Here is a 9,245-nt window from a genome sequence, read left to right as displayed (position 1 = left end):
TCCCTCCAAATTTCTAATGGAGGACCTTGTTTCAGTCATGAAACTTTGAGTGGTTTTGATTAGATCAGAGACCATGGTTGCTAAGTCAGAGTTATTCTGCTTAGAACTCTCTGTCTGTTGCTGAGAAGATGATGGAAAAGGCTTGCTATTGCTAAACCTGTTTCTTCCACCATTATTATTGTTGAAACCTTGTTGAGGTCTCTGTTGATCCTTCCATGAGAAATTTGGGTGATTTCTCCATGAAGGATTATAGGTGTTTCCATAGGATTCTCCCATGTAATTCACCTCTTCCATTGAAGGGTTCTCAGGATCATAAGCTTCTTCCTCAGATGAAGCTTCCTTAGTACTACTTGGTGCATTTTGCATTCCAGACATACTTTGAGAAATCATATTGACTTGTTGAGTCAATGTTTTGTTCTGAGCCAATATGGCATTCAGAGTGTCAATCTCAAGAACTCCTTTCTTCTGACTAGTCCCATTGTTCACAGGATTTCTTTCAGAAGTGTACATGAATTGGTTATTTGCAACCATTTCAATCAGCCCTTGAGCTTCTGTAGGCGTCTTCTTCAGATGAAGAGATCCTCCAGCAGAGCTATCCAAAGACATCTTGGACAGTTCAGACAGACCATCATAGAAAATACCTATGATGCTCCATTCAGAAAGCATATCAGAAGGACACTTTCTGATTAATTGTTTGTATCTTTCCCAAGCTTCATAGAGGGACTCTCCTTCCTTCTGTCTGAAGGTTTGGACTTCCACTCTAAGCTTACTCAATTTTTGAGGTGGAAAGAACTTTGCCAAGAAGGCATTGACTAGCTTTTCCCAAGAGTCCAGGCTTTCTTTAGGTTGAGAGTCCAACCATGTCCTAGCTCTGTCTCTTACAGCAAAAGGGAATAGCATAAGTCTGTAGACCTCAGGGTCAACCCCATTAGTCTTGACAGTGTCACAGATTTGCAAGAATTCAGCTAAAAACTGATGAGGATCTTCCAATGGAAGTCCATGGAACTTGCAATTCTGTTGCATTAGAGAAACTAATTGAGGCTTAAGCTCAAAGTTGTTTGCTCCAATGGCAGGGATAGAGATGCTTCTCCCATAGAAGTCGGGAGTAGGTGCAGTAAAGTCACCCAGCACCTTCCTTGCATTGTTGGCATTGTTGTTGTTTTCGGCTGCCATGTGTTCTTCTTCTTTGAAGAATTCAGTTAGGTCCTCTACAGAGAGTTGTGCCTTGGTTTCTCTTAGCTTTCGCTTCAAGGTCCTTTCGGGTTTAGGATCAGCCTCAACAAGAATGCTTTTGTTCTTGCTCCTGCTCATAAGAAAGAGAAGGGAACAAGAAAATGTGGAATCCTCTATGTCACAGTATAGAGATTCCTTTAGGTGTCAGAGGAAAAGAAAAGTAGAAGACAGAAGTAGAAAATTCGAACTTATCAAAGGAGATGGAGTTCGAATTTTGCATTAAGGAATAGTGTTAGTCCATAAATAGAAAGATGTGAGAAGAAGGGAAGTAATTTTCGAAAATTAAGTAAAAGAGTTTGAAAATATTTTTGAAAAACACTAATTGATTTTCGAAAATGAAAGTGGAAAAGAAATCAAGTGATTTTTGAAAAAGATTTTGAAATTAGAAATCAAAAAGATTTGATTGAAAACTATTTTGAAAAAGATGTGGTTAAGAAGATATGATTTGAAAAACATTTTAAAAAGATTTGATTTTGAAAATTAATGACTTGGCTAACAAGAAAAGATATGATTCAAACATTAAACCTTTCTCAACAGAAAAGGTAACATACTTGAAATGTTGAATCAAATCATTAATTGATAGCAAGTATTTTTAAAAAATAGAAAGAAATTGATTTTGAAAAAGATTTGATTGAAAAGATATGATTTGAAAAAGATTTGATTTTGAAAAAGTTTGAAAACTGAAAAAAAAATTGCATTGAAAAACAGAATCTTCCCTCTTGTGCCATCCTGGCGTTAAACGCCCAGAATGGTGCACATTCTGGCGTTTAACGCCCAAAACTATACCCTTTTGGGCGTTAAACGCCCAACCAAGTACCCTGGCTGGCGTTTAAACGCCAGTCTGTCCTTCTTCACTGGGCGTTTTGAACGCCCAGCTTTTTCTGTGCAATTCCTCTGCTGTATGTTCTGAATCTTCAATTCTCTGTATTATTGACTTGAGAAGACACAAATTAAAAATATTTTTGGATTTTTTTAATAATAAGGAAAAATCAAAATGCAACAAGAATCAAATATCAATGCATGCAGGACACCAAACTTAGCAGTTTGTATACTACTGACACTAATGGGAATGCATATGAGACACATAAACACTCAAGTCAAGAGAATTCAAAGATTAGAGTAAGAAATCATCAAGAATTATTTGAAGATCCTTGAGACACATGAATGAATGCATGCAATTGACACCAAACTTAACATGAGACTAGCGTCTCAACAAGAAACATAGAATATTTTTTTGTTTTTATGATTTTGTAAATTTTTTGTGCTTTTTCGAAAATTAAGTGGAAAAAGATATCAAAGTTCTTAATGAGAATTCCAGGAATCAGTGCAATGCTAGTCTAAGACTTCGGTCCAGGAATTAGACATGGCTTCACAGCCAGCCAAGCTTTCAAAGAAAGCTTCGGTCCAAAACACTAGACATGGCCAATGGCCAGCCAAGCCTTAGCAAATCACTGCTCCAACAGCAAGATTGATGGAAATCAACAAGCTCTTGTGATGATAAGTTGAAACCTCGGTCCAATGAAATTAGACATGGCTTCACAGCCAGCCAGACTTCAACAAATCATCATGAAACTCTAGAATTCATTCTTAAGAACTCTGAAAAAAAATACCTAATCTAAGCAACAAGATGAACCGTCAGTTGTCCAAACTCAACAATCTCCGGCAACGGCGCCAAAAACTTGGTATGCGAAATTGTGATCAATACTTTTCAAAACTCAAATAATCCCTAGTAATGGCCCCAAAAACTTGGTGCTCAATACCATGGCATAAACACAACTTCGCATAACTAACCAGCAAGTGTACTGGGTCGTCCAAGTAATAAACCTTACGCGAGTAAGGGTCGATCCCACAGAGATTGTTGGTATGAAGCAAGCTATGGTCACCTTGTAAATCTTAGTCAGGCAAACTCAAATGGGTATGGTGATAAACGCATAAAACATAAAGATAAAGATAGAGATACTTATGTAATTCATTGGTAGGAATTTCAGATAAGCGTATGAAGATGCCTTCCCTTCCGTCTCTCTGCTTTCCTACTATCTTCATCCAATCATTCTTCTTCCTTTCCATGGCAAGCTTAAGCAAGGGTTTCATCGTTGTCAGTGGCTACCTCCCATCCTCTCAGTGGAAATGTTCAACGCACCCTGTCACGGCACGGCTATCCATCTGTCGGTTCTCGATCAGGCCGGAATAAAATCCAGTGATTCTTTTGCGTCTGTCACTAACGCCCCGCCCTCAGGAGTTTGAAGCACGTCACAGTCATTCAATCATTGAATCCTACTCAGAATACCACAGACAAGGTTAGACCTTCCGGATTCTCTTGAATGCCGCCATCAGTTCTAGCCTATACCACGAAGACTCTGATCTCACGGAATGGCTGGATCGTTTGTCAGGCGAGCACTCGGTTGTCAGGCGATCAACCATGCATCGTGTATCAGGAATCCAAGAGATATTCACCCAATCGAAGGTAGAACGGAGGTGGTTGTCAGTCACACGTTCATAGGTGAGAATGATGATGAGTGTCACGGATCATCACATTCATCAAGTTGAAGAACAAGTGATATCTTAGAACAAGAACAAGCGGAATTGAATAGAAGAACAATAGTAATTGCATTAATACTCGAGGTACAGCAGAGCTCCACACCTTAATCTATGGTGTGTAGAAACTCCACCGTTGAAAATACATAAGAACAAGGTCTAGGCATGGCCGAATGGCCAGCCTCCCAAAGAGGGTTCAATCATAAAAACATGATCAAAAGCTCTAAAATGATCCAATGATCCAAAGATCATAAGATGAAAATACAATAGTAAAAGGTCCTATATATAGAGAACTAGTAGCCTAGGGTGTACAGAGATGAGTAAATGACATAAAAATCCACTTCCGGGCCCACTTGGTGTGTGCTTGGGCTGAGCATTGAAGTATTTTCGTGTAGAGACTCCTCTTGGAGTTAAACGCCAGCTTTAGTGCCAGTTTGGGCGTTTAACTCCCATTTTGGTGCCAGTTCCGGCGTTTAACGCTGGGATTTCTGAGGGTGACTTTGAACGCCGGTTTGGGCCATCAAATCTTGGGCAAAGTATGGACTATCATATATTGCTGGAAAGCCGAGGATGTCTACTTTCCAACGCCGTTGAGAGCGCGCCAATTGGGCTTCTGTAGCTCCAGAAAATCTACTTCGAGTGCAGGGAGGTCAGAATCCAACAGCATCTGCAGTCCTTTTCAGTCTCTGAATCAGATTTTTGCTCAGGTCCCTCAATTTCAGCCAGAAAATACCTGAAATCACAGAAAAACACACAAACTCATAGTAAAGTCCAGAAAAGTGAATTTTAACTAAAAACTAATAAAAATATACTAAAAACTAACTAGATCATACTAAAAATATACTAAAAACAATGCCAAAAAGCGTACAAATTATCCGCTCATCAACACCCCTCACTACTCCTTCATATTCACACAACACATACACCTTTCCACCATCTTGGCCGAATTAACTTCTCCCTCCATCTCCTCTATTTTTCTTCTTCTTCCCCTTCTTTCTTTCTTCTTTTGCTCGAGGACGAGCAAACCTTTTAAGTTTGGTGTGGTAAAAGCATTGCTTTTTATTTTTTCATAACCATTTATGGCACCTAAGGTCAGAGAAACCTCTAGAAAGAGGAAAGGGAAGACAACATCTTCCACCTCCGAGTCATGAAGATGGAGAGATTCATCTCAAAGGTCCATCAAGACCACTTCTATGAAGTCGTAGCCAAGAAGAAGGTGATCCCCGAGGTCCCTTTCATGCTAAAGAAAAATGAGTATCCGGAGATCCGACATGAGATCCGAAGAAGAGGTTGGGAAGTTCTTACCAACCCCATTCAACAAGTTAGAATCTTAATGGTTCAAGAGTTCTATGCCAATGCATGGATCACTAGGAACCATGATCAAAGTATGACCCGAATCCAAAGAATTGGTTTACAATGGTTCGGGGGAAATACTTAGATTTCAGTCCAAAAAATGTAAGGTTAGCGTTCCACTTGCCAATGATGCAAGAAAACGCACGTCCCTACACTAGAAGGGTCAACTTTGATCAATGGTTGGACCAAGTCCTCACGGACATATGTGTGGAAGGAGCTCAATGGAAAAGAGGCTCAAGAGGCAATCTGGTTCAATTGAGAAGACCAGACCTTAAGCCTGTAGCTAGAGGATGGTTGGAGTTCATCCAACGCTCCATCATTCCTACTAGCAGCCGATCTGAAGTGACTGTGGATCGGGCCATCATGATCCATAGTATCATGATTGGAGAGGAAGTGAAAGTTCATGAGATCATACCTCTAGAACTCTACAAGGTGGCTGACAAGTCATCCACCTTGGCAAGGTTAGCCTTTCCTCATCTCATTTGTCATCTATGCAATTTGGCTGGGATTGACATAGAAGGAGACATCCTCATTGAAGAGGACAAGCCCATCACTAAGAAAAGGATGGAGCAAACAAGAGAGCCCATTCATGGATCTCAACAAGAGCATGAGGAAGATCCTCATCAAGAATTCCCTGAGATGCCTCAAGGGATGCAATTTCCTCCATATAACTATCGGGAACAACTCAACACCTCCTTGGAAGGCTTGAGTTACAACGTGGACCAACTAAGGGTGGAGCACCAAGAGCACTCCATCATTCTCCATGAGATTAGAGAAGATCAAAGAGCTTTGAGGGAGGAGCAACAAAGGCAAGGAAGAGACATAGAGGAGCTTAGGCGCTCCATTGGTTCTTCAAGAGGATGATGCCACCCTCACTAAGGTGGATTCATTCCTTAATCTCCTTGTCTATTTATTTTTCTATTTTCGGTTTTTATGCTTATTGTGTCATCTATGTTTGTGTCTTCATTACATGATCATTAGTATCAAGTGTCTATGTCTTAAAGCTATGAATAATTCCATGAATCCTTCACCTCTCTTAAATGAAAAATAAGCTTAATTACAAAAGAATAAGAAGTACTTGGATTTCAAATTTTATCTTGAAATTAGTTTAATTATTTTGATGTGGTGGCAATACTTTTTGTTTTCTGAATGAATGCTTGAACAGTGCATATTTTTTATAGTGAAGTTTATGAATATTAAAATTGTTGGCTCTTGAAAGAATGACGAACAAAGAGAAATGTTATTGATAATCTGAATAATCATGAAATTGATTCTTGAAGCAAGAAAAAGCAGTGAAAAAGAAAAAAAGTAGCGAATATATATATATATATATATATATATATATATATATATATATATATATATATATATATATATATATATATATATATATATATGGCGAAAAAAAAGAAAAAGAAAAAGCAAGCAGAAAAAGCCAATAGCCCTTTAAACTAAAAGGCAAGGGTAAAAAGGATCCAAGGCTTTGAGCATTGAAGGATAGGAGGGCCCAAGGAAATAAAATCCAGGTCTAAGCGCCTAAATCAAGCTGTTCCTAACCATGTGCTTGTGTCATGAAGGTCAAAGTGAAAAGCTTGAGACTGAGTGGTTAAAGTCGTGATCCAAAGTAAAAGAGTGTGCTTAAGAGCTCTGGACACCTCTAACTGGGGACTTTAGCAAAGCTGAGTCATAATCTGAAAAGGTTCACCCAGCTATGTGTCTGTGGCATTTATGTATCCGGTGGTAATACTGGAAAACAAAGTGCTTATGGCCACGACCAAGACTCATAAAGTAGCTGTGTTCAAGAATCAACATACTTAACTAGGAGAATCAATAACACTATCTAAAATTCTGAGTTCCTATAGATGCCAATCATTTTGAATTTCAAAGGATAAAGTGAGATGCCAAAACTGTTCAGAAGCAAAAAGCTACTAGCCCCGCTCATCTAATTGGGACTAAGTTTCATTGATATTATGAGATTTATTGTATATTCTCTTCTTTTTATCCTATTTTGTTTTCAGTTGCGTGGGGACAAGCAACAACTTAAGTTTGGTGTTGTGATGAGCGGATAATTTATATGCTTTTTGGCATTGTTTTTATATAGTTTTTAGTATGATTTAGTTACTTTTTAGTATATTTTTATTAGTTTTTAAGCAAAAATCACATTTCTGGACTTTACTATGAGTATGTGTGTTTTTCTGTGATTTTAGGTACATTCTGACTGAAATTGAGAGACCTGAGCAAAAATCTGATTCAGAGGCTGACAAAGGACTGCAGATGCTGTTGGATTCTGACCTCCCTGCACTCGAAATGGATTTTTTTGGATCTACAGAAGTCCAAATGGAGCGCTCATAACTGCGTTGGAAAGTAGACATCCAGGGCTTTTCAGAAATATATAATAGTCCATACTTTGCCTGAGTTTAGATGATGCAAACTGGCGTTTAACGCCAGCTTTCTGCCCTATTCTGGCATTAAACTCCAGAAACAAGTTACAAAGCAGAGTCAAACGCCAGAAACAAGTTACAAACTGGCGTTTAACTCCAGAGAAGGCCTCTACATGTGAAAGCTTCAATGCTCAGCCCAAACACACACCAAGTGGGTCCGAAAGTGGATTTCTGCTTCATTTACTTATTTTTGTAACCTTAGTAACTTGTTTAGTATAAATAGAACTTTTTACTATTGTACTCAGATCTTTGGACGTATAGTCCTTAGACCTAGGTCTTTTTCTCTATTTTCAAATTCATATGCCATTTGGGGAGGCTGGCCATTCGGCCATGCCTAGACCTTGTTCTTATGTATTTTCAACGACAGAGTTTCTACACGCCATAGATTAATGTGTGGAGCTTTGCTGTTACTCGAGTATTAATGCAATTACTACTGTTTTCTATTCAATTCATGCTTATCCTTATTCTAAGATATTCATTCGCACTTCACCAGATGAATGTGATGATCCGTGACACTCATCACCATTCTCACTTATGAACACGTGCCTGACAAACACTTCTATTCTACCTGCGAAAGCTAGAGTGTGTATCTCTTGGATTCCTGGTACACGACACATGGTTGCCTCTCCTGACAACAGAGCCTTCCATTCCATGAGATCAGAGTCTTCGTGGTATAAGCTAGAATCCATTGGCAGCATTCTTGAGATCCGGAAAGTCTAAACCTTGTCTGTGGTATTCCGAGTAGGATCTGGGATGGGACGACTGTGATGAGCTTCAAACTTGCGACTGTAGGGCATGGTGACAGAGACGCAAAAGGATAGTAAATCCTTTTCCGACACGATCGAGAACCAACAGTTGATTAGCCATGCGGGAAACCGTAGAGGACCATTTTCACTGAGAGGATGGGAAGTAACCATTGACAACAGTGACGCCCTACATACAGCTTGCCATGGAAAGGAGTATGAAGGACTGGATGAAGGCAGTAGGAAAGCAGAGATTCAAGAGGAATTAAGTATCTCCATACACTTATCTAAAATTCCCACCAATGATTTACATAAGTACCTCTATCTTTATTTTACGTTCTATTTATCTTTTAATTATTAAAACTCTATAACCATTTGAATCCACCTGACTGAGATTTACAAGGTGACCATAGCTTGCTTCAAGCCAACAATCTCTGTGGGATCGACCCTTACTCACGTAAGGTTTATTACTTGGACGACCAAGTGCACTTGCTGGTTAGTTGTGCAAAGTTGTGAAAAAGAGTTAAGATTACAATTGTGCGTACCAAGTTGTTGGCGCCATTGAGATCACAATTTCGTGCACCAATAAGCAACTGACCAAAAAGTGTCCTTCTGACATGCTCTCAGAATGGACCATCTTGGATATATTCTAAGATGGTCTGTCTGAATTGTCTAAGATGTCATTGGACCATTCTACAGGTGAATCTATTCACCTGAAGAAAACGCCTGCAGAAGCTCCAGAACTCATTGAAATGGTTGCAAATAACCAGTTCATGTACACCTCTGAAAGGAATCCTGTGAATAATGGGATGCCATATTGGCTTAGAACAAAATGTTGACTCAGTAAGTCAATATGATTTCTCAGAGTCTGAATGGATTGCAAACTGAAGAAGAAGCTTATGATCCTGAGAACCCTGCAATGGCAGACGTGAATTACATG

The 9,245-nt window shown here is 39.2% G+C and overlaps 1 non-coding gene across 1 annotated transcript; it reads left to right on the top strand.

Annotated features, from left to right (window-relative positions):
* Positions 1–660: 660 nt before the first annotated feature.
* On the top strand, positions 661–768 carry LOC112711937 (small nucleolar RNA R71). Its single transcript, XR_003157633.1, has one exon. It is a non-coding gene; the product is annotated as a small nucleolar RNA R71 (small nucleolar RNA).
* The last annotated feature ends 8,477 nt before the right edge of the window (positions 769–9,245 follow it).

Source organism: Arachis hypogaea, chromosome 1 (genome assembly GCF_003086295.3).
Source record: "Arachis hypogaea cultivar Tifrunner chromosome 1, arahy.Tifrunner.gnm2.J5K5, whole genome shotgun sequence".
Taxonomy (NCBI): domain Eukaryota; kingdom Viridiplantae; phylum Streptophyta; class Magnoliopsida; order Fabales; family Fabaceae; genus Arachis; species Arachis hypogaea.
Note: the sequence above shows the minus strand (reverse complement) of the source record. Positions and strands in the feature narration are given on the sequence as shown.